Source organism: Sturnira hondurensis, unplaced genomic scaffold (assembly GCF_014824575.4).
Source record: "Sturnira hondurensis isolate 20B ecotype Veracruz unplaced genomic scaffold, ASM1482457v3 Scaffold0012467, whole genome shotgun sequence".
Lineage (NCBI taxonomy): Eukaryota > Metazoa > Chordata > Mammalia > Chiroptera > Phyllostomidae > Sturnira > Sturnira hondurensis.
Window position 1 is genome coordinate 2,521,442 of NW_028085098.1, and position 27,422 is coordinate 2,548,863.

Genomic DNA, 27,422 nt, shown 5'->3' on the forward strand with positions numbered 1-27,422 from the left:
GGATTTGAATTTAATTATTGAAAAATAGAATACTAAGAACATAATATAACTTATGCTTTACTAAAATATGTTATATTTGTTTGTTTTTCCTTCTTCCTCCTATTACCCACAGTTCTAAGTATTTTTACAGAAGTAGAAGTCTTGTACAATGGGCTTCCCAGTAAAGGCAGTACCATGGTGCACATCCTTAAAAGCTCTGAGGCATTTATTTATATTTGACTTGCTGTCACCATAAAACCAGGTAAGAGCAAGGGATGTAATTACACAATTCTGCCTCCATGATTCTAAAGAAGGTGCTCAATGAGATTGGTACCTCATGTACCTAATTTCATCATGCATCCAAAAAAGTCACTGTTTTCTATTTGATGTTGTGGATGTTTAAAAATAAACTTATCATTGTATTTTAGGGAGAAGCACTTAAAGCAATGGATTTCTTGTGGAAATTATTCTTTTTATATTTCCTTGACTAGATATGAGAAAATCAACTCTTGTCCATTCTCTACACGCTGAAAAGTGAACACACTTGCAGAGGAAATAAATTCTTCTTCTAGTGAAATGAAACTGCAATCTACGTGCTCAGAAGCATATGCAAAGAGCAGATTGAAACTTGGTTGCTGAGAATTTTCTGTTCCCAGTCAGATCTGTTATACTTGACAGATGCTCCAGTGCCAGCATCACACCAAGTAAAGTGAGACTACAAAAAAGTAGAAAGCCCCATCGTTTTAGCTTCTTTATGAACAAAAACACCACCAACTCAGATTCTAGGTTCTGAACTGAATAAGCTATTTACAATATTTGTACCTTATGGATGCAGAAACATATGTGATTTCCATGATTAAAATATCAAAGTCCTCACTCCTTGCTTCCTGACAGACAGAAGGTCTGGTCGCCTTAATCTTTAATTTGAGTTCATAACATTTCAAAATGTTTTCATTTATTTTTATGACTATCAAAATAAGAAATAATATAACATAAAATGTGAAATGTTTATTCTCAATCACAAGAACAGCATCACAATGTTAATGAGTGCCTATGCAAAGAATATGAACAATAAACAGGAAACAAAATAAACAACACATATTAGACATTGTTTAATGTTGCTAGTATTGAAATGTATGCAAGTTAAAGGAAAAAAAGGTATAATATACAAACTATACATTTAAAATATAATATGATTCCAAAACCTAATGTACTACATGAAATTCAGAGTACTACAGTATTGACTATAGAAGAGAAAATCTGTATGTTCATTTAGGACGGCATTTTGGCATATCAAAGGTCATTGAAAATACATGTAAGATTCACTTAAGAAAGTGCTGGTTAATTTCATGATGATAAACAAGCACTGGCCATTGACTTCCTCCACAAAATTCAATGCTAGAAAAACCAAAGGATACACGGATTTCAGAAAACCAAAAGAAGAAAACTGAGCCACGGGCTCACAGCATGAGTGTGACTTGAGCTCTTTGCATCTGGAAGATGAGCAGCCATACGTAACATGATTAGGGGGTAGGCTGAAACAGAAGTAAGGAGAACTGTTAGGGTTAAGCTTTTATCCTTAAAATTTTTTGAAACACAAAATATATTTTAAAACATATGAATAAATTGTAGTGTACAGCTTAGAAATATTTATAAATGTAACTACTACTAGGATTAAGAGAAAGAATGTTACAAACTTCAGCATGAAGACAAAGAACATTACCAATTAGAAACCTCTCTCCCACTCCAAACCAGTCCTTCCCCAGAGAGGAAAATAGATTACTTTGGGTTATGTTGAATTCATATAAGTAGAGTCACACTCTTTTGCATCTGCTATTTGTAGCTAAAAATCAAAATGGAAAGACTGAGTCATTTTGTTTCATGTGGGAGAATATAGTATTGTTAATATTAACTTTTGTTATTCATTTAATTTTATTTTTCAAAAGTTTTAATTTATTTATTTTTAGAGAGAGGGGAAGGGAGGGAGAAAGAGAGAGAGAGAAACATTAGTGCATGCTTGCCTCTCATTTGGCCCCCACTGGAGACCTGGCCCTCATCCCAGGCATGTGCCCTGACCATGAATCAAACCAGTGACTCTGATTCTCAGCCCGAGCTCAATCCACTGAACTACACCAGCCAGGGCAATTTTTGTTATTTATTTAAACTATTTATTACATTATATTTATTGTGTCTGTGTTATCTATTATTTATTAGTCTGTGGTTTATTGTTTTATTAAATATATCAGTTGCTTATGTAATACTGTATAGTATAGTGTTGTATGTCTGAATCAAAATATTTAAAATTATACTCTTAATGTCATTTGAATTATTTCTAGATTTAGGTATTATATTTTAAAAACTGCTAAAACTTTCTTGTATTTATTTTTGGTACACATAACATTTATTATATTGAGTCTGTACTCAAGAGTGTTAAAATTCTTGTCTTTTCAGGAAGAAAGCAAAAGTAACAGTAAGTTTAAGAAATCACAGACAACAAATAAAATAAAATGTATCATATCATATTTTTCTTTTTTCTTATTTAATAGACATAAATCCAAGAGCAGAGAACTTCATCACTCAACAGAAAGTGAGAGTAGAGAAAAAAATCAGAAAGAATATACAATAAACAAAAAGTGTAAATAAAGATGCCAAGAATAATTACTAAAATAATAATTACAATAAATAAAGATTGGCTAAATAATTCAAAGACAATGATTGTCATGTTTAATTTAAAATCACAACAGATGTAAAAAAATTAAAAGGATGCATTTATCGAAAAGGTATAGTAAATGTCAAAAATAAAAGAATTGGACAATTATACCTGGTAAATATAAATAAAAGAAATCTAGGTTAGTTGTCTTAACATATGACAGAGTAAAATTTAAACCTAAATATGAAATAAGTATAAAAAAACTGTGTATCTGTATTACCTCTGGATGGATAGATAGATAACCCAGATAGATAGATATGTTAGACAGCAACTAGGAATGTGCAGCCAGAGGGAAATACAGGCAGGGCCCTCACCATTACAATCCAACAAAGAACTTAATACAAGAGTCCAGAAGCAAAAGGAAGACATGTCTCATCAATTGTCTCAGCAGTCCTGACGTCGGATTAATAAGATTGCCAGGTGGCCCAAGCACCACAAGCAAAAATAGCATGGGACAAAGGGGAATCCTTGAGACTGGGCTGGAAAAGGGCAGGGGAGCTCTGTTAGTTTCTGTAACAATCTCCCTAAGACTGCCAGTTGTCTTAAATATCACAAGCAGGAATAGTACAGGAGGAGGGTAATCCTTGAGATTCTATGCTGCAAAAGGGAGCTTCTGTAAGAATTTCACTAAGAAAAAGAGCCTTTTCCAACTGAGAAAGCAAGCCTTCTAGCTATACATTATTTCCAAGGTGGAGAAGAAGGGGGAACCAAGAAGCCAATTGACATGTATAACCCCCAAATCTCAAAAGTGGGACCACTCAGATTAGCCAAGTGTCTACTTGCAGCTTTTTACTGAAGTGTATAAATAAACTTGTTATCTCATTTCTACTGTACATGTTTGTCTCTTGCTTGAATTATTCTCTTGTGGATGAGACAAGAACTGAAACAAGGGAAGAAGCCTCTTGACTAGGATCTAGTCTCTCTCCTTTGTAAGAGACAGATGGGGTGAGATGAAGACACAGAGAGAGATAAATGGTTAGACAGAGAGAGAGAGAAAATATATGTGTTATGTAATATATAGCATGTGTTACGCCACACATTGTATATGATACATGATCTGTCCAGAAGGTGTCCAGCCATGTATTATGAAATTAGAGACATTTACTGAAGGAGATAAAAGATACAACAAACATTGTATATAGGACAATGATGCCTCAAACTCTTCAAAGTAAGCACCTTGGGACCTCACACAGTTCTCCCAGCATCTCTTCCATTGTTCAAAACACTGTAAAATCTTTTGTTAGAATAGCCATCTAACAAATTGTTTCCCCATTGTGTTTTCCAGACTCTCACCGATGGCCGGAAATCTCTTCCCTTTCAAAGGTGATTTTAGTTTTAGGAAAGGTCAAAAGTTTCAGAGCACCAATCTGGGCTATAGAGGTGCTGAGTCAGCTCAGTGATCTGATATTTTGCCAAAAAACTCTGCATGAGACATGATGCATGAACGAGCATGTTGTCATGATGAACCTGCCAATCACCAGGTGCCCACAGCTGCAGTTGTTTTTGTCATATTGCTTCTCTCAACCAGTGAGGAATATTAAGATAGTACCCTTTATTAATTGTTTGGCCTAGAAGGGTGTACTGGTGATGGACATTTATATAGTCCTGATCTTGCTGCGACTTTGCTATGCTGTCTTGGGCATGGAAAACCAGGTGACTTCCACTGGGACGACCGGTTCTTCATTTCCAGATCATAGTTATAGGCCCATGAATATCTCCCGTTATGACCTTCTTGAAGAAATCTGGTTCATTAGTAGCAGTTTGGATCGAGTCATTAGCAACAGCAGCAAGATGTTCCTTCTGCTCTGTTAGCAGAAGCCAGTGAATGAATTTTGCCATGACACATTTCATGTCAATAGCATACATCAAAATATTGAACACAGTAGTTTTTTGAGTCCCCAGATCAACTTCTAGTTCTTGTACTGTCAGTCTCTGATCTCTGTTGATGGCAGGCCTTACATGTTGAACATTCTCAGGTGTTCTCCTCATTGCAGGTTTTCCAGAAAATAGATCCCAATGTTTAGGTATATTAAATCATCACAATATAGGCTTTAAATATATTATATTTTTATTTGTATATTATATCTTAATAAAGCTGAAAAATAAGGGGAATATATCTCATAAAGAACTCATCCAAAATATACAAAGAATTCTTAAAACTTGACAATAAGAAAACAACTTGATATAAAAGTAGGCTAATAACTATAAGCAATATCTCATTAAAAAAGATAAACAGGAGAGGTTGGAAGATGGCAGTAAGGTAGGTGGGAGCTTAACCTACTTGTTCATGCACCCAACTGGGACACCTGGCTGATCTTCTGAAGAACAGAGTGAACAGCAAACAGAATCACAACTTATATGAACTTTGGAAGCCAAAGATTGCAGAGGACATATAAAATGGTTGGTAAGGAGATTTTGGAGGCCATGGGAAGGTCCTCAGGCCCAGTGCCAGGTACCACAGCTGTTGTAGGAGCTTAGGAGGAGAGAGATTGTAACTTTGCAGCTTCCTCCCCTTCCAGAGCAAGGAAGTCAGTCCTGTCTAGGAGAGACCTGGATGCTTGAAGTTGCAAAGGGAATAAAGACATAGTGGGAGACACACAGCAGGGGACATTCCCCACCTTGGACTATGGTCGCTGGCTAAACAGTACCCAGAAATCAGGGAGCAAGAACACATTTAGAGATGGGAGAAGAGTTGGGCCATGACTGACTGTGACCGAGAGAGTCTCAGGGCTAATCAGAGAATTAGGATGTGTGAAAAGCTGGGCACTTGTTAAGAACAGCAGCAAGGGAAACTCACTAAAAAAAATGAGGCACAGCCACTGTGCACAGACCTCTCCTGTGCAGTAGCTGGGCCAGCAAAGAGGGAGGTGGATGGGTGCCAAATGGACTGATCAGAAGAGAGTAGCAAGGGCTCAGAGAGTTAGCAGACCTCAAAGAGTCTTAATGTAATAGGGGAACTAAACTGACCTGAAGGGACTTTGAGAGTGTGCAGTACCCAGGCCAGCAAAGAAGAGGGGTGCGAGTTGCTACTAATCAGAGCACCTTAAGGGTGGCACAATGCGATAGATTAAAGGGGCCAGGCTGGCACAGATGTACAGTGGGGACCCAGCACTGCTCTGAAGGCCTGGGCTGGAGGCTGGGCACCTGTAAATAGTGCAGCCCAGACCTAGCCCCCATCCTTGCACAACCACAGGAAGGGAGAACAGTGAAGGCCCCTTCTGCCTGCAGCATCCAGGAAGACCAGCAGAACTCACTGGGTGGGCTTAAAAAAAAAGAAAGTCAGCCGAAGGGGTTTTTCTCCTCCCAAAAGTGAGACAATAAGACCTGGAGCTGTGAAAGGACCAAAGACACATCCAGAGAGAGATCAGAAAAGGCTAACGCCAACTTGGAAACTGAAACAAATTTCACTTTGCTATTCTACAGAATTGCATTTTATTTTTTATTTTTATTATTTTTGTTATTTTTATTTCATTTATTTTATTATTATTATTATTATTTCTCTTCTTCCTGTTTAGTTTTCTTTGTTTTGTTTGATTCATTGCATTGTTTGACTGATTTTCCTTGTTCTCCCTTTCACACTGCATTTTAATTTTTCTTCTTCCACTTCACTCATATTCTAATAACATACTACTCTTGGTCTTTTATTTTCTATTATTTTCATTCAGATCATATATTTCTTGTCATATTATTGTTGTTCCTGTATTGTTGTAGATAATTGTTATTCCATATTATTGTGTTACATAGCAACCCTTCCTGGCCTTGGCCCATTTCACTATTTTCTTGAGCTTTATTGCTGTTGTGATTAACTTTATTCTTTCACGCACTATGCCTAGTTTCTATCCCTTACTCTCAATATATCTCACCATCTTACCTCACGCAAACACTCTCTTTTCTGGATTCAGCTCACGTTCAGCTCACGTTCTTTCTCTCCTCTAATAAGAGTCTTATCTCTTCTTCATCTTTTTAAAAAGATTTTATTTACTTATCTTTAGAGAGGAAGGGAAGAAGAGAAGGAGAGAAATATCAGTGTATGGTTGCCTCTCACGGTCTCCTGCTGGGAACTGGCCTGCAACCCAGGCATGTGCCCTGACTGGGAATCGAACCGCGATCATGTGGTTCGCAGGCCCACGCTCAATCTTCTGAGCTACACCAGCCAGGGCTCTTCTTCATCTTTTATAAAAAGTGGCTAGTTGGGTGAAATATCACAGTTATTGCTGCACTTCTCCAAAGGATCTCCTATCTGTTCTCTATTTGTTGGTTCTTCAAATCCCATAAATACTTTCCTGCTATCTTATTCCATTTTGCCTTCATCCTGCCACTGATCACATACAAGATAAAGTGGGAGTTGTGAATACAAGTAAACTCACTAGAGGAGAAAATCCACCAACAAAGAAACAACCAACAGGGAAAGCCCAAGTACAATAAGAGATCCCACATAAACAGAAGAAAGGGCAACCCTAGCCATTGCTGGTTAAGCTCAGTGGATTGAGCACTGGCCTGTGGACCAAATAACCGCCATTCAATTCCCAGTCAGGGCACATTCCTAGGTTGCAGGCCAGTTCCCAGCAGGGAACCCACGAGAAGCAACCATACATTGATATTTCTCTCTCTCTCTCTTCTCTCCTTCCCTTCCCCTCTAAAAATAAATAAATAAAATATTTTTAAAAGTTTACAAAGACAAAAACACCTTAAAAAAAAAAGAAAGGGCAACCCTAGAACATCCAGACAAGGAGATCAAAGAGAACATACCACTGAATCCTACAGAACTCCTACTATAGAAGTTCACTCTACAAAGACAGCTATCAAAGCAGAGCAGAGCATCAAGAATCACAGAAACAAACCAAATGAGTCACCTAAAATAGAAAGACAAAGAAAGAACCTGCAATCAAAAGGAATGGAAGACTCCCAACTAAAACAGCTAAATGAAATAGAGGCAAGCAAACTATCATATAGTAGAATTCAAAAGAATGGTTATAAAAATGCTCAAGGAACTCACATACAACTACAAGGAACTGAGTGGAAACTATAATAGTATGAAAAAGGAAATAGGAACTATAAACAAGAACCAGGAAGAAATGAAGAATACAATTTCTGAAATAAAAATACACTAGAAGGAATTGCAGTAAGCTAGATGAAGCAGAGGACCAAATTAGTGAGGTGGAAGACAAGGTGGAAAGAAACACCCAGGTGGAGCCGGTGCATGAAAAAAAAGGTTAAAAAATATGAAGATAGGTTAAGGGAACTCCAAGATAACATGAAACATACAACATTAGAATCATAGGAATGCCAGAAGGAGAAGAAAAGGAGCAAGGAATAGACACCCTATTTGAAAAAAATAATGACAGAAAACTTTCCAAACCTAGAAAGGGGAAAAATCATGCAAGTTCAGGAAGGACAGAGGGTCCCAATCAACCTAAACCTAAAGAGGCCTACTCCAAAACACATCATAATTAAAGTGTCAAGTTCTAAAGACAAAGAGAGAATCTTCAAATAAGCAAGGTGGAACACAAAGTAACTTACAAGGGAGGTCCGATAAGTGTAGCAGCTGATTTCTCAACAGGAATACAGTCTAGGAGAGAATGTCAAGAGATATATCAAGTAATGAAAAACAAAGGCCTGCAACTGAAACTACCCTGCCCAGTGAGGTTCTCAATTAAAATGGAAGGCAAAATAAGGAGCTTCCCAGACAAAAGAAGGCTGAAAGAATAGACCTTTTCTAAACCAGCAAGTGCAAGATATGCTAAAGGGACGGATATAATAAGAGGAAGGAAAAGAGTGAGAGAGAGGAACACAGGTACAAAGGGGGAAAATGAATAAGTATCTATTGGTAATAACCTTAAATATTAATGAATTAATGTTTATTAAATGTTCAAATAAAAAGAGACATAGGGTAACTGAATGGATAAGAAAACATGACTCACACATATGCTGCCTACAACAGACCCATCTCAAAACAAAAGACCTACACAGACTGAAAGTGAAGGGTTGGAAAAAAATATTCAAGCAGATGCACAGGGAAAAAACAGGGTAGCAATATTCATATCAGGCAAAATTAGTCTTCAAAACAAAAGACCTAAAAAGAGACACTCAAGAGAAGAAACCATCAAGAAGACATAAACATTGTAAATGTATATGCGCCCAACATAGGAGTACCCACATATATAAGGAAAATCTTGGAGGACTTCAAGAAGGATATAGACAGCAACACACTTATACTAGGGAATTTTAACACCCTACTGTCAAAAATGGATAGAGTTTTCAAACAAAATATTAACAAGCTTATTGCAGCATTGAACAGTGCCCCATTTTAAATGGACTTACTGCTGTATAGAGAGAACTTTTCATTCCAAAGGAGAAAAATACCCATTCTTTTCAAATGCACATGAAACATTTTCAAAGATAGACCATATAATGGGACACAAAACCAGCCTCAACAAATTCAAGAAAATTAAAATCTTATCAAGCATTTTCTTAGACCACAAGGGCCTGAAACTAGAAACCAACCTCAATGAAAAAAACTCAAAAACACTCAAATTCATGGAGATTGAATAACATGCTATTAAACAATCAATAAGTTAATAATGAGATAAAAGAAGAAATCACAAAGTTTCTGGAAGCAAATGAAAATAAACATACAACAGTTCAAAACTTATGGGACACAGCAAAGTCAGTCCTGAGAAAGAAGTTCACAGTGATACAGGCCTACCTAAAAAAGATAGAAATATTTGAAATAAACAACCTAACCCTAAATCTACATAAACAAAAGGAAAAACAACAAACAAACCCCAGAGAGAGTAGAAGGAAGGAAATAACCAAGATCACAACATAATTAAATCACACAGAGGCTAAAACAACAATGCAAAGGAACAATAAATCCAGGAGTGGCTCCTTTGAAAAGATAAACAAAACCATCAAAACATTAAGCAGATTCATCAAGAAAAATAGAAAGAGGACCCAAATAAAAAATTCAGAAGTGAAAAAGGAGAAATTACAATTGATGCTAAACATATACAAAAGGTTGGAAGATATTACTACGAGCAACTATATACCAAGAAATTTGAAAACTTGAACGAAATGGACAGATTTCTACAAAAATATGATCTTAAAAACCAAGTGAACAAGAAGCAGAAATCCTCATCATATGAATAACAGCTGATGAAATTGAAGCAGTAATAAAAAAAATCCTGACAAACAAAAGCCCTGGACCAGATAGTTTCACAGGAGAATTTTACAAAACATTTAAGGAAGAGCTAACCCCCACCCTTCACAGACTATTACAATAAATCCAAGAAGAGGGGAGACTCCCAGACTGTTTTTATGAAGCCAATATCATCCTAATTCCAAAAGCAGATGAGAATACAACAAAGAAAGAAAACTATAGGCCAATACCACTGGTGCACATAGACACTAAAATCATCAACAAAATATTAGCAGACCACATCCAGCAATGCATTAAAAAGATCATACACATTTATCAAGTGGGATTCATCCCAGGGATGCAAAGATGGTATAATATTAGTAAATCAATAAATGTAATACATCACATAAACATAGGAAAGACAAAAATCACATGATCATATTAATAGATGCAGAAAAAGCACTTGATAAGGTACAGCACCCATTTATAATACCAAAACTCAGCAAAGTGGGAGTAAAGGGAGCATTGCTCAACATAATAAAGGCCAAATATGAGAGACTTACAGCCAACATCATACTCAATGGGCAACAAATAAAAGCTTTTCCAGTAAGATCAGGAACAAGACAAGGGTGTCCACTTTCACCACTTCTATTCAGCATTATATTGGAAGTCCTACACACAGCGATCAGATAAGAAAAGGAAATAAAAGGCATCCAAATTGGAAAAAATCAAAACTACCACTGTTTGCTTATGATAAGATAGTATACATAGAAAATTCTATAAACTCCATCAAAAATGACTCCACCTAATAAACATATTTGGCAAAACAGCAGGATTCAAAGTCAATATTCAGAAATTGAAGGCATTTTTATACCAACAATGAAATATAAGAATCAGAAAAGAGCAAATAAATACTATTTGCTATAGCATGAAGAAAAATAAAGTATCTGGGAATAAAACTTACCAAGGAAGTGAGACCTATACTCAGAAAACTAAACAACACTGAAGAAAGAAAGTAAGAAAGACATAAATAAATGGAAGCATAAACTGTATTCATGGATTAGAAGAATTAACATCATCAAAATTTCCATATTACCCAAAACAATTTATAGATTCAAAGCAATCTCTATTGAAATACCAATGACATATTTCACGAATATAGAACAAACAGTTCAAAAATTTATATAGAACTATAAATGACTCCAAATAGCTGCTGCAATTTTAGTAAAAAAGAACAAGGTAAGAGGGATCACAATGCATGGCATAAAACTACATTATAAGGCCACTGTAATTAAAACAGAATGGTACTGGCATAAGAACAGAGACATAGACCCATGGAACAGAACAGAAAGCCTAGAAATAAACCCAAGTCTCTATGGTCAATTAATATTTGATAAAGAGGGCATAAGCATAAAAATAACCTATTCAATAAATCATGTAAGGAGACATGAACAGCTACGTGCAAAAAAGTGAAACTCAACCACCAACTTACCCCATACACAAAAATAAATTCAAGGTCGATAAAAGACTTAAATATAAGTCATGATACTATAAAAGTCCTAAAGCAGAACAGAAAAATCTCAGATATTCCATGCAGAAATATTTTCTCAGATATATCCCCTAGAGCAAGGGACATAAAGGAAAGAATAAACAAATAGGACCTCATCAAAACAAAAAGCTTCTGCACACCTAAAGAAAACAGCATTAAAATGAACAGAGAACCAACTGTACAGGTAAACAGATTTGCAAACGATGCCTCAGACAAGGGTTTGATCTCCAACATATACAAAGAATTCACACAACTTCACTCCAGGAAGACCAACAACCCAGTTAAAAAATAGGCAAAGAACCTGAACAGATACTCCTCTAAGGAGGACATACAGAGGGCCCAGAGATATATAAAAGATGCTCAGCATCACTAGCCATCAGAGAGATTCAAATTAAAGTCACAATAAGATACCACTTTGTACCAGTCAGAATAGCCATCATAAAGAAATCAACAAACAGCAAGTGTTGTAGAGGTAGTGGAGAACATTGCACACTGTTTGTGGGAATGTAGACTGGTGCAACCACTGTGGAAAACAGTATGGAATTTCCACAGAAAATTATGTGGAACTGCCTTTTGACCAAGCAATTTCACTGGTGGGATTATATCTAAGAACCCTGAATCACCAATCCAAAATAACCTACACACCCCAATGTTCATAGCAGCACACTTTATAATAAACAAGTGTTGGAAGTAACCTAAGTGTTCATCAGTAAATGAGTAGATCAAAAATCTGGTACATTTACACAATGGAATACTGTGTAGCAGAAAGAAAGAAGGAGCTCCTACCCTTTTCAATAACATGGATAGAACTAGGAGCATTACGCTAAGTGAAGTAAGCCAGGCAGTGAAAGGCAAATACCATATGATCTCGCCTATAAGTGGAACCTAATCAACAAAACAAACAAGCAAGCAAAATACAGCCAGAGACATTGAAAGAAAGAACAAAGGGACAGTAACCAGAGAAGGGGGGTGAGCAGATTAATGGGAGTAAATGAGGGAAAGGTCATCAAAGAACATGTATAAAAGACACACGGATAAAGCCAAAGGGGGTGGGTTTGATGGTGGTGGTGCGAACAGGTGGGGCAGGAGGGTATGGTGGGGAGAAAATGAACACAACTATAATGAATAAGAAAAAATTAAAGAATAAGACATAGAGATGACAAATACATATATAAAAAGATATTTCATATCATATATTATGACTCAAAAACCTTAAACCGTAAGATACCACTACAAACCTATTCAAATGTCAAAATGCAGAACACCAACAACACGATATGCTTGCCAAGTTGTGCAGCAAAAGGAACTCCTGTTTACTGGTAGGAATGCAGATAGGTACAGCCACTTTAGAAGATAATTTGGTGGCTTCTTACAAAATTAAACTCCTACCATGCCATTTAGCAGTCCTATTCATTGATATTGACTCAAAGGAGTTGAAAACTTATGTTCATGCAAAAACTTGCACATGGGTGTTTATAGCAATTTTTATTCATAACAGCTGAAGTTTGGAAGCAATCAAGATGTCATTCAGTAGGTGAATGGATAAACTGTGATGTCTATACACACAGGAATATCAACCAATGCTAAAAAGAAATAAGTTGTCAAGCTATGAAAAGCTATGGAGAAAACTCAAATGCATATTACCAAGTGAAAGAAGCCAATGTGAAAAGATTACAAACTCTATGATTTAAATTACATGACGTTCTGGAAAAAGTCAAAGCTATGAGACAGTAAAAGCATTGGCAGTTAGCAGAAGTATGGGAAGAGGGAAGAATAGGTGAAGTAGAGATTTTTAGGTTAGTCAAAATACTTTGTGATACTATAATTGTGGATGTATGTCATTATATGAAAAGAAGGAAAAAGACAGAAAACCTGACTAGAAAACTCAACACAAGTAGAAGAGGGTTTTACACCCCTGGGAAAAAATCCACATTGGATGATTCTGGAAAACTGTGTGTTAAGAAAAATGATGAAGAGATCACACAAGCCTCCCAATCACAAGAAAGTGAGGGCTATTCACAGCCATCAATTTATAGGATCATTTATAGCAACTAAGAAGTTGTGAGTTTGAGAGGGAAGCAATACATGATGAAGATGTAAGTGTGGATTCTAATTTTCCCCTTAATGCTGCTGAACCTCAGTGATTGACAAGATCAACCTTGAAATGGTTGCATCACCCATGGCAAAACAGAATATCTTATATCATCTTCACACACTCAAAAAAGCTGAAGAAAAGTAATAAGCCCTGTCCAGTATGCAGACAACTCCATGTTGACCTATTTATAAAAATAGAATTATATATTCATTACCGTACAATCCTAAAAATTTAGACAACATGAAGTGTTATTTTTTACATGTATCAAAGCAAGAAGGAATCTTAGTGCATGTAAGATTTGTTTTCTGTAGTGTAATTTGCCTTCTTTGGGAGACAGAGTACTGGGTATTTACTTCCTTTCAGAAAAATTTTACTCCTGATTATTTTATAATTGTATTTTAATGTAACTTGAATTGGATATATATAGCTCATCTTTTAACCTTGCCCCTCATATTTTAAATATTTTCAGCTTTCTCTTAAATAAAAAGTATCTGATCTTTTTTTAAAATAGCATGAGTAGGACATTTAAATATAAGTTATTTAGTACCTATCATGTAAGGATAAAAAGTTTGTGTGAAAGATTTAATATTTAAATTTTATATATTCTTACACTTTTTAATCCTTAGTTCTTCTATTCTTTCAGAGCTTCTTGCAATAATCTTTCAGATTAAAAATGGTAGTTATATTTGGAGTCATGTAAGTAAAAATATTCTTATTATTTAACATCTTTGGTCTAGTAAAGGACAGGGTGGTAATGATAACGTCGGTTTGAGAAGTCTTTGAGAATAGCCGTCACTTACCCACAAGACAAAACTTGAAGCCTCCCTCATACAATGTGGAATTGCCTTAAGCATTTAATCTGTGTATAAAGAGGTTCTCCACCCCAAATTCAGTATTTAGTGCAATTCGATAAGTTGAAAAGTTCTAAGACACTTTGAAATGCTTTTGTGGCCTGGGTTATGTGGTTCTTGGTAGTTATCTAGATTTCAGAACTTTCCTTAAGGCTCGATTTAGAAACCAGTGAATTCACAAAGACTTATTGAGAAATTTAGTAAATGGAAGGGCTAACTGAAAATGTCCTATTTTTTTCTCTAAATTGCCCAGAAATCATGCATCACTTTTCTATAAGGATGACAAGGTCAGACATAGAGTCTTAAAATATCTCCAACTACATAGATTAACATTGTCTTTGATATTTAAATATGTATGTTCAGCAAAAGAGTAACTACTTTGATTTAAGGTCCCAGTGTTTTTCTCCCATGTATGAAAGTTATACATACTAAGGCGAGGACAATAAAGTCAACTGAACTATAAGTTTATAATAAAACCGAAGAATAATTTTGCACAGCAAATTTATGGACCAGTTAGTAACAGTTCACTGTATTAAACTTTAAAACAAAAACTGCACACAAATATGACTTGCCCATGTGTACCTATGTAAGTAGGAAACAAATGGTTGAAGCAATCAGTTCGTTCACTAAAGAGTGGCCCATAAATGCAGTAAAACTTTATTAATTTGGGATTTATAATGCTTCAAGTGTAGAACTAAGTAGAATTGATCTTTTCTGAGGAGTGTCGACAAACACCATACATTTAGTGTATGTTATGAAATTATTATGCTATTTACAAAACATTCAAATCTGTGCAGATAATCTCATTCAACATGCACTTGTATTACTAACATAGACTTCACTGTCTAAAGTTCTGACTTAGTATACATAAATTTACTGATAAAAATAAACAATTTATTAATTGTTTAATTAAGAAAAATAAGCATATTGCATAAACACATTAAAGCCTTCAGGATAGTGCTCTCTATAAGATGGAATTGAAAGAGATAAAACACACAAAAGTATATACTGTACTTCTGTAAATCAACTAAATTATGTAAATAATTTATAAGAAAATATATGTGATTTAGATAACTAATTACACAAATTGGTTTATTATGATGTTATCTATCATGAAGATAAAGTGTCACCTATGTCAATATCCAACAGCAGGGTGGTAACCCAGTGGATAGACCCAATGAAATATGATATAGGCATTAAAATTATAACAAATATTATGTAGGTGTATCCAGTAAAAATGTTTAAGAAACATTGTTTTCATTAAAAACTATTTTTGTTTCAAATAAGATAAAATAAATTTGCTTCATAAAATGCATTCAATATAATTAGAGACATTAGTGACCCTGATTATATATAAATTTGATGACATGTAAATAAAAATAAAATAAATCAGAGCCAATATAAAGCATTATATTAAAAAGAGGTAAAGATAATAACCTATGTTTATAGTTTTTGTAAATACCATATAATATTGTTGTAAAAGAAAAAGTGAGAGAAAATCAATTTTAGTTTAAAATTCTATGTTTAATGAAAGAAAAGATGAGTTGTATGATTTAGATGAAACATGATTCAACAGTAAATTATTTATGCTAATGGTGAGATGCCCAAACATGACTATTGTATGTGTAGAAACTTTAAATTTTATCTATATTATATCCTGTGTCTTTATTGATATCGCCTCATGAACTTTGATTTACACTGAGCATACTCTCACTTTAATATTTTGCTCATATTCTATTGAATTCAATTCAGTAAAAAGCTATGGAAAAGAATCAAATGGAAAAGAATCAAATTAATCAAAGGGACAAAATTGTTTTCATGGTGAAAGTTTCAAACTGTCACTTATTGAACACCTACTATGTGTTAGGTCCTATGAAAATACTATAGGTGACATGTTCTATTTACATTATGTAAAACCAAGTACAGAAGAAGATGGCATGCATGGTGATGAAGAGAGTGAAGTTATGCATGCCTTTGTTACAGAATGCATAGTGTTATTTGGTCCACCAAATAACTGGTGTGTCAAAGACCAGTGGTAAACCAGCAATTCTCATAGATGTGCTTGCATATTATTATTTAATGTGTTCAATTTGTTTTGCTGTGATTGATTATGCCTATTTCCATGGCAACTAGTCAGATGGAATGTTGTTTTGAGTAGGTTGTGGCTTGGTATACGTAGATCATGGACTTACAAGAAAATGTGTGGAAGAACTTTGCTTCTTGAAAAAATAAAATTGGGCAGTGAGCAGTTCTAGCAAAACAGCAAACACAGGTCTAACAAGCCTATGAAGGATAACTGATGCATTTACTAATTTTATGTATTTACTTAATTATAATATTAGGCTTCTTACTAGCCAAAAATGAAGGAACAAAGTAAAATGAAATCCAATAAAAATAAATTATGAGTGGCAAAGTCTTCTACCTTTTAAAATTTATTAAGTTCTATCCCTAGTTTCTCAATTACTAGAAAAGTTATTGGTGTCCCACTTCTCAACTCTTCGTTGGAGCTTTCTAAGTCCCTATAAATGTACCACTACACACACCAGCACATACACACCACACACACAAACTGAGCTTGACTGATGACACAGGCATTTCAAGAAGTCTTAGTTGGCATATAAAGAAAATTATTTTTCCAGACACCAGGAGATATTGCCATACTGTAATAAAGATAGTGAGATGAATATTGCTGACTTATTTGGGTATTTTCCCCTCTTGATCACCTTGAGAATAGCTCCAAATTCTAATTTTGAGAGAATGTTGTCAGCCTATGAGGGATAATCATTGTACTAATGCATTCTCTAAATTTATTTATTCATTTAATTATAATACTGAGCTCCTTGCTAGCCAAAATAGAGGAAACATACTAAAATAAAATCAACAAAAATAAACTATGATTATAAGCTATAAAATCATCCTCCTCTTATCATTTATTAAGCTTTATTCCTAGTTTCTCAAATACTAGGTAAGCCCGTCAAGTCTTCAAAGTAGCTTTCTGTGTGTCCAGAAATGTCCCACCACACACACACACACACACACACTGAGATGGGCTGATGATGCAGGCATTTCAAGAAGTCCTAGTTGGCAATGGCAGAGTTTAGAACACCTGCAAATACCATATGATATCACCTTTAAAAGGATTCTAAACAACAAAACAAACAAGCAAGCAAAATGTAACCAAAGACACTGTAATACAGAAGGTGCTGACAGGGTCCAGAGGAGAGAGGGGAGAGAATCACAGGGGAAAAGGGGAAGGATTCACAAGGATTCACAAGTATAAAGGACACATGGACAATAACTAAATTGGGGGGCGGAGATGGGAGGGAGGTGGGGAGCACTGGCGGGGGCAAGGCTGGGAATACAGAAAGAAAACTCTACTTGAACAGAGTTAAATAAAAATTCAAAATTCTTTAAAAAAAAAGAAGCAACTCCAGAACTAGCAAGATCTCCTAGCTTGAGGTGAGTAGCCCATTGAAAAATTTGGGGGCAGGGTCAAAGGAAAGCAATGGCAATCAGGCCTGCTGCCTCCCACCGCCCAGGCTGCACGCCTGTCCCACTGCACGCGAATGTGCGACTGTGGTCAGCCCACTGCTTTGTGCACACACTGGGAAAAATATGAACAGTGAAAGGACAGCAAACTCACAGTTATTAACAACCACACCTAAAACAAAAGCAAACCAAGAGGACAGCTAGATCAGGAGCAGAACCAGAGAAATGAAGAACACATGGAGGGTTAGCAACAGGGGAGTGGGAGGAGGAAAAGGGGGGAGAAGGCACAGAAAATAGCATAGACAATAGGTAGAAAACAGGGGAGAGGGCTAGAATAGTAGGAGAAATGTAGAATCTAAAGAACTTGAGACACGTGGTCATAAACTAAAGGGGGGAACAGTGAGGGGAGTGCAGGGTGGAGGGGAATGAATGGGGGAATAGAACAACTGTAATGGTATAATTAATAAAATATATTTAAAAAACAACAAAAAAGAAAATTTGGGTAGGTGAACTGCATTGTAGTTTGTTTGAGTTGCAAGCACCCTTGAATCTTGGACTATTTCAAGTGGCTTATGGAATGTCTGATGGAGATTGCATAAAGATTAAAAATGCCCATTTCCAAATAATCCATTGCTATTACTACCTGTTAAAATCTCTAAATCTCTTCTCCTGTTGTAGCAGTTGGGTTTCAGGTAACACTTCTGAGGTCTGAGCTTCTAGAAAATATTGTGATTGTGTAATAATCTAGATGTAAAGTAATTAAAGGTAGTTATTGTTTTAAAATATATTTTCTTGGAGATTAATGTGTTTAGGAGTAGAGTTTGAAAAAGATGATGAAACCTGGCAAATGGAGCATTCTTCAGAAATTTAAAAAAATACAAAGAAGCTTTATTTCACCAGAGTGAAGACAGCAACCAAAAATTTCCAAAACATGGAAATATTACAAAAATTCTAGGGGAAGAGACTAATAATAAATAAAGTAAATATGTGACATAAATAATATATTTGATATTCAAACCTGGGGTAAAAATAAAGGAGGAGTTATGGCATTAAAGGGAAATTTTAATGAAAATCTATCCTCAGTGAAAGAGGAAAGGATATTATAGCTAGGGGAAGATCATTCCACACAGAAGAAATTGCAAATGAGTTGGCTACATGCCTGACACATTTGAAGACAGCAAACCAAAAAGTTTGTAATAATGAAGTAAAATGAGAAACTAGTTTAAAAATTTAATGAACAGGGCATATATTTGTGCATAGCATGTATTTCACCATGCATAAATATATATAGAAAAATCCTAGTTGAAAGCCTAGAAAATGGTTAAATGTAAAATCAAAGGTGATTTCTGTTCAACTTTAACTTTTTTTCATTTAATTTTTCTCTAACAACCATAACTTATTTTCACATTAGAACTTGTATTTTAAAGACTCAATGCACAGGGATGAATTGAGCAACCAGAAGATTGTACATTTATAAATAATGTAGAAAATAAAACCACATACCTGATATGAAACACCAAAGTTTTATATTCATTCATGGCAAGTTCTTTGTCTTATACAAGTAGTGAACAGATATCTCAATAAAATAAAATATTTTTAATTCTCTTCCCAGAAGAATTGTTCCACCAACAAATATCCACACAAGAAACTTACTGTCCCACAAGGAGAACATGAGCCTTGTGTTTAATTTAATTTATGATTTCATAGCAGTTCACCAAAGTTGAGATAATAGCTTCATATTTCCTATTAATTTAGTGAAATATCTAAAATGACACAATTGACTGCTTAGCAGATGACAAGTCTTAGTTCCTGAAATGGGATTATGGTTCTTCCTTTGCTGGGAGTTGACAGATGGGTACCATCCCATACATCCAGGGCAGAGCATGAATACATGGAGCTTACATGGGAACAACTGTGTCTAAAGAGCACACTCTAGTTCTGCCTGCTACATCAGTAAGTGGCAGTTGGAACTATCAAGTCATGGGATGGAAGGGGGCAGTGTCAGGAAATCGCTCTTAACCTTTGTCTTCATTTGTAGACTGCCAGCTCTGGAGAGAAATGGCCAGAATGTAAGACGGGAATCTGCACAATGGCATTCATTCTGATTAGGCTGCTATTTTTATAAATGGGCTACCAGGGTTGTGAGATCCGAAATTGAATTGTTTTCCCTTCACATTGAATCTTCAGCACATTACACAGAACACAGCAGGTAAAATGTGTGTGGTGAGTTGACCTTTCACGTGTCAGATGCCTTGAGGTTGAGCAATCTAAAGGTCAGCAAACCAGTTAGCAGAAGCCTAACCTTCTGGTTGCATTGAGCTGGAATTAGACTGAGCTGGTGGTGTCTTTGCCCTCAATTGTGCAAATCAGCTTACCTCAACCTGGAATTACACCATCCTCACAGTTTTTGGTGATTCACCTCAGTGTTCATTTACATAAACAAAGCTGATATTTTCTTCTCTCTGTTCTGTTTATCCTTATTGTAATTGGTGATATGTTAATAATTTTTATTGCTTTTATATATTAGGGTAATATTAGCTACAATAACTAGCATGGATTAATACTTTCAAAATGTATGCTTAGTTCAGGTTCACAGTACAGTTTGAAAGTCCCTGACAGTAGATGGATTTCCTTCATATACTAATTTAAGGATCCAGGCTCCTGTCAAATTGTGGATTTTTTATCTGCTAAGGAACCTAGAATCCTTTGTATCCAACCTGTGAGAGGAAATTAGAGGGATGAAAATGCCCCAACCAATTCTTACAAACTTCACCTTCAAATCTATCACTCCTAGTCCCATTTTGTGAGCAAGAATTGTCATATGGATAGCCATACATGGTTCCAAGTAGGACTGGGAAATGTAGCCACTTGCTGGGAAGTTTGTCACTTAGTATCCTCTGGAGGGAGGAGCATTTCTTTGGCGAACAGCTCATCATCTACTTCCCCAGCAGCTCTGACTTCACAGTGACACTGTCAGTGACACAGTAATACTGGGAGTGGTACTTGTAAGTATCTGGAAATGTTGGGGAGATGTTGTATCACAGTTCCGATCTCTTTCCTTCCAGGGTCAGAACTGTATTGGGGTTAAAGAGGTCACAGGGAAAAGAAAGACTGAGGACTCCTTCCAACCACCTCAAGTCCAGGAGCACGTGGAGCTGTCACTCTTCCACTCCCACACCTGGGGGAGGATTTTTTGATACTTCCTCACACAAACCTTGTGAGATAGAGGCTCTTATCTGTTGGTGGCTTCCCCCACCACAGAAGTATAGTGTCATTTTCTTTTTTCAGTACATTATTGTTCTGTTTTCATTACCATTTATCTCCCTTACATTCTACTTCCCACAGTCAACACACTGGTGTCCATGTCCACAAGTGTTTTTACATTTTTGCTTGATCCCTCCTCCACCTTACCACCCTCCATCCCCATGCTGTCAACCTGCTCTCTATCTGTCTGTCTCTATTTAGCTTGTTAAGTTTGTTCATTTGATTCCACACGTGAGTGAAATTATATGCTATTTGTCTTTCACTGACTGACTTATTTCACTTAGCATGATAATCTACAGGTTCTTTTCCTTTACAGACATTTCTTACCAATAATGCTCTATTAATACATTTTACTGAGGCAGTGTCAAATACTGAAAAAACATGGGCTTTGAATTTAAACAAGGACAATACAACTTGTTTTTGAATCCCTGTTCCATCACTTACTATTATAATCTTGGGTGATAAACTAAGACTTGAATTCTCCATATTCAAACCAATAATGCATCTAATCTCATTGAACATGACACTAATTTTGCATTCAGTAAATAGTCTCTATTTTCTCACCGAGATTATAACTGCAACAAAGCAGGTAAACTTGAAGATATTATTTTGGTAATGAGGATATCTAAGGTCACCGCAGAGGTGATCATAATATCAGAAAAAATGTTGACAGTTTGGTCCTTTTTCAAAAGGAGGAAAATACTTTCAGTTTCAACTTAGCCTTCTTTAAAACTTTTCTATTAAATTATTTTAAAAGCTAAGAAGATGGAGGAATTAAGAATAAGGGCGAAAGTGGATATTCTCCACCTATGCTACCTAGGAATAAGAGTGGCTTTGGGGTCTTATTTCTTCATGGATGATGAGATCTACTCTTTAGGTAGAGCAACCACCGCCACCTATACTTTGCCATGACACAATGTCCAGTCCAGCTACTCTTAGTGTCCGACCAGTCCAGAGGCATAGATTCCTGGATTAACACAGCAGACTCTTACTACATATTCTTCTGAGGGGTCACTTACTCTCTTATTGATAGAGTGTCATGGAACTCTATAAATTAAAATGTGATGGAATACTTCAAGGCTTCCTATGGATGTTGGGATAAATCTAGAATATTAAAACAGTTTATAAAGCTCTTTATTGTCCAAGTTCTTCTATTTCTCTGATTTGTCTCTCATCGTTTGTACACTCTGTGCGATGCAGTAGTTAGGCTGGGCTGTGTTCAATCCTTTCGTAACTGCTCTCACTCTGTGCATCCCAACTGACACATTACTTGAACCAAGAACTCCCCTGTCCCTCAATACTAAAAATCAGACTAGATGCTTTCACTGTATCTTCTCTAACATGCAATTCTATGCACTGTTATAACACAGATCCTACCGTATTCTAGTTACCCATTTTAATTTCATGTTTTGGCCATACTATTATAGCCTCTGAATTAGGTTTAGTAGGCCACATTCACCAGAATTACTTAGGGAGCTTATTAGCAATGAGGATTTTGGGCTTTATTCCAGTGCCAATGAATCAGAAAGTAGGGGATGGAAGTTAAGGATCATTTATCTTTTTAACAAGCAACCTAGGTGCTTCCATTGCACACTCACACTGAGAAATACTGGCTGAAGAGTGCCTGGAATTTAACAAGCACACAACTCACGAATTTAACAGACAAGTACATAAGCAATATGCTTCCTCAGAAATAGTTTCTCTACTACTTTTATACCTCTGTATCTGGCTTCTGTCTCCTAGAACAACCTTACCTGGAATAATCAGAAGAATGGAGACAGTGAATGAGTGCAGGTTAAAATCCTTCCGGTAATATTTTTTAAATATTTTATTTATTTATTTTTAGAGAGTGGGGAAGGGAAGGAGAAAGAGTGGGAGAGAAACATCAATGTGTGGTTGCCTCTCATGTGTCCTCTAAGGGGGACCTGGCCTACAACCCAGGCATATGCCCTGACTGGGAATCGAACCAGTGACCCTTTGTTTCACAAGCCCATGCTCAATCCACTGAGCTACACTGGCCAGGGCTATATTTTTAATAGTAATTTCTTAGTACTCTTCCGAGGGGTCATTAAGCCTTCTATTGAAAGAGTACCATAGAATGTGAACTCTCTAAATTAAAATTCGATAGAATAGTTCAACAATGCATTGCTACTTAAACAATGTGCATACAAGACCTTGGATGGCTTAATCTCTATGTTCAAAATGAGTTTATTTCTTCAAAATACAGAACTTGGATAAAAAAACTAAGATGAGAATAAACCATTTAGATTTCTGGAGGAATCATCTTCCTGAAGAGAATTATAAATATATTTGTTAAAATTCTAGAGTGAATAGTATTATACATTCTATGGTGTTATTTCCTACAACTAGTAAACTCCGTGTTTGGCAAGGAGATATAAAAAAAAGTTCTGCAAATTCTTGAGTAGAAAATGTGTGAATATTTTTATCAGAGTTTGACATTCAGATTCATTCATTTGCATGCCAGAGTGCAATTTCATCTTTCTATAAAGATATGATTATTGTTTGCTCAACAGCTTGAAAGTCACTAGTTTTTGAAGAACAAGGAGCACATTTCAGGCTCAAAATGAAAAGGATAAATGCATACTCTGTGATACCTCTGACTCTCTTGGTGACATTCTCTGGCTTCCCCTCCAGGATGCTTTATCTAAAACTCTCACACCTGCCTCAAGTATATATCCAAAACTCTCACACCTGCTGCAGGACTGGGATCCAAGTCTTTAAAATAAAAGAAATACGTTTTCCAAATGGTGACTGATGCATCTATGATATAAAATTTTGAATGGTACCCAATTTCTCAAAGTTTTTAATTGATAAACTAATTTAATGAACTTTAAAAAGTAATGCTATGTATTTTTACCATGTCATATTGCTTTTGTCTATAGAAACAAGAAATTGACAGTAAATACATTCAATGTAAATGTGAATATGAGTAAATGTCACTATGTTAAAATTAATTCTTGCATTTATGATAGTTTTATTTAAATGTGTTTGCATTTTTAACTTAGAAAATATATAGAAAAATACACAGTCATTGGTATATTAAAATAGTTTCAGATGTCTGAAAGACATTGATTAAATTGAAATATGTAAAATGTTAATAGTTTTATATGGTGTCATATTTCTATGTTTTACTGTTTCACAAAAAATATTGCAATGTGCACTTTAAGAGCTAGAATTCTATTTTAATAATAGAAATATAACACAAATTTTATTTTGTGAAATATATTTTTAAATCAAATAAATTAAGCATTATTATTATTTCAGGAATTGTTTTGAATTTTAATGAACAAGATACGGCCAAAGAATTAGAGATTGATTTCTTTCCCTTTTCCAGAAATAAAAAACCTCTAGTAATTGTGCTGAAAATTCATGAGAAATATCAAATTCTATTAATTAACACGCCAAAAATATGTAACTACAAGTAACAATATGTAGTTATTAAAATGTGATCAAGTTGCAACTTTTATTTTCTCTGTATATTATTCTAGTTTCTGTTGCTGTGTAAAAAATAACCCTGAAATTTATAAACTATCATTTTATTGTGGTTATTGATTTTGGGGGCGGGGGATGCAGTCAGACATTTAGCAAAGCTCAAGGAATGGCTTTCCTTTGTTCAAACTCATCTCAGGGCTCAGCTGGGAAGACCTGGGTTTCTCTGGCATGTAGTCTCTAACGTGTTGAGTGAATTTGGGCAAAACAGTCCATCTAAATATAAATTTCTAATCCATAAACCTAAGAAAAAATATATAGTATATTTTCTTCCTTGTGTATAACATACTATGTATGGATATGTGTGTGTGCATTCATGTAGATTTATGTGCACATACATATCTCTATCTTCACATCAACTCACACTTCCAAAAATAAGCTGATTGGTCACCTTGACTTATTTGGTAGGAAATTTCATTTGCATATTAATAGGAGTTCATCTACCTCCCAAAGCACTTTAGGAGTGTTAAAGTGTTTCTCCTGTTACTAAACATTGAGAAGTAAGATATATATATATATATATGCATGTGTATATTTTAATAAAACACTTATTGAAATACTTTCGTCATTCAGAACATTGCCAGGTGCCAGGGACTGCAGGATGTAGCAAATCAGGGATGTCAAATTAGTCTTTGGTCAGAATTCTGTTAGCAGTTCCCAGCCTCACAACCTTTCACTCCCACCAAAGGTCAGTTGAAATAAGAACAGAAATACGAGTAAAACTGTTAATATTTTTAACACTATATGGGACAGTATAAGATCATGATTAAAAGTATTGGCTCTTGAGAAAAATGCTTGGGTTCAAAAGTTGACTCCACAAATTAATGACTTTAGGACAGATTTGTAACTTGTCTATGATATAATGCCTAAACCTGTAAAATGTGGTTAATAGTGGTACCTACATAGCAAATAAGAGAAATAAGTGAGTTGGTGCATAAAAAGCCTGAGAACAGTAAAGGGCATGTGGTACCCACTCAGTAAATATTAGACATTATTATTAATATTATTACCCAATATATTTTAGGGAGGCGAGAGAAAATTTCACAAAGTGAAATGGTATTTCACAGACTTACTACCTTGTTGAAAATAAAATACATATTATTGTAATCATAATCCTTTCTTGTGCTTTTATTTCTCCCCATAGTTGAACAGTTCTTACAGTCTTTTTCATGGTTTTCTTGACAATGTTCCTTATGAGAGATGTGAGGAGATGACTTCCAGCTACTTCCTTCTCTTTTCTATGCTTAGAGGTCTTTTTGCCTTAATTCTCATAAAAACATTTATTGATTACACACAATGTTATAAACATAGTGAGAGTCATGGGAAATACTGTAATAAAAATGTAGTCTGGTCTTTCAATATATTCTCAGTTTGGGGGGAGAAAAAAGCATCCAAAAAGATAACACTTCACTATGGTGATGTTCCACTACTCAGGAATATGCATAGCGCTCTGGACATTTTTTTCATTTCCCTGCCTGTGTATTTCTATTTCTTGACCCTGCTGTAGTTCTCATTACTCACAATGTACAATTTCAGGATAGGTCTTTTGTTTGATACGTGGTTCATTTGCCACCTTCCTTGTGAAACTGCTCTGACATCTCTGAGTTACAGTTCCTTGTGCTCCTAAATGAGGACTTTTTATATGGGAGTGGAAATAAATTTATAAGTATTTATAACCATGGTTTTAGATACATGTAATTGAGAAAACTTGCTGAAACATATTTATCATAATATCTTCTTTGCTTCTGACACTCAAAATTAATCTGTAAGGAGGTTTACAACATATGACCATGATATTTAACATAACATTTTTGAGTCATACCTCAAATCCTTTCAGTTGACAAAAAAAGGTTTTTTGAGAACATTTTTACATAATTTTACATTTGCACTAAACTGCTTTTCAGATAGTAAAGGCCATCACCCCTACATTGGTATATTTATATTTTGAAATCTCAAAACAAAATATAGCTTTTTATTGCTTTTACTTTGGAATACTGTTCATGAATGAAGCCTAATTAGGAGCAATGCCTGTAAGTCTGTGTTTAAAGACATGTGTCTGAATAAGTATAAAGGACACATGGACAATAATTAAGGTGGGGGGCAGAAATGGGAAGGAGGTAGGGAGCACTGAGGGGGCAGGGCACGGAATATAAAACAGCACACTGTACTTGAATAAGAATTAAATAAAAAAAATAAAAAAATAAAGACATGTGTCTATGTCTTCACCTAACAAATATATTTGAATTCAAAATATACTCTTGCTTTTTTGAGGAATTTAAATCCTACATTGTAAAATCAACACATACACTCATACCAGACACTTACGTCTATTCATAAAATATATGAATAAGTAAAAGCAGTAATAACAGACTATATTTATTGAAACATTTTAAATGTATGTGGTTCTAGCAACATTATTTTGTTTCACATACAGGCATTCACTCTATGATAATTTATTCTAGTTTGCTTCTTTCAAACCTCACCTCACAGGTTCAGGGTGGGATATTAGAAAGAACAAACAAAGCCACAGTCAGGAAAGTGAAAAGTCAGATGTGCAGGATGACTACAGAACACACTGTGTGGGGTAAAGTGCTCAGATGTAAGAATAGGGAAGCTGGAGAAAGCCAAATCACTGAAAGGCTGCACATTATTTTCGAGTTTTTCTGCAAGTAATACTGCTGAGCCTGGAAGGATGGGCAGAATCATTATGCCAGAAAATTGGTCTGACCACCTTTAAAAAACTAATCTTTATGTTATTAATGCATGCATATAGTAAAAAGGAGATTGGAACTTAAAATGTGTATCCTGTTATTTACAAGAAGACATGGGATCAAGAT

General features: G+C 35.3%; 1 long non-coding RNA gene across 2 annotated transcripts in view; it reads right to left on the bottom strand.

Annotated features, from left to right (window-relative positions):
- Positions 1-204: 204 nt before the first annotated feature.
- The window catches only part of LOC118997051 (uncharacterized), a 65,957-nt gene continuing 38,739 nt past the window's right edge, over positions 205-27,422 (bottom strand). For both annotated transcript variants that reach the window (XR_005068596.1, XR_005068595.1), the window contains exon 4: positions 205-1,514. This is a non-coding gene — a long non-coding RNA (uncharacterized LOC118997051). The remainder of the gene's footprint in view (positions 1,515-27,422) is intronic.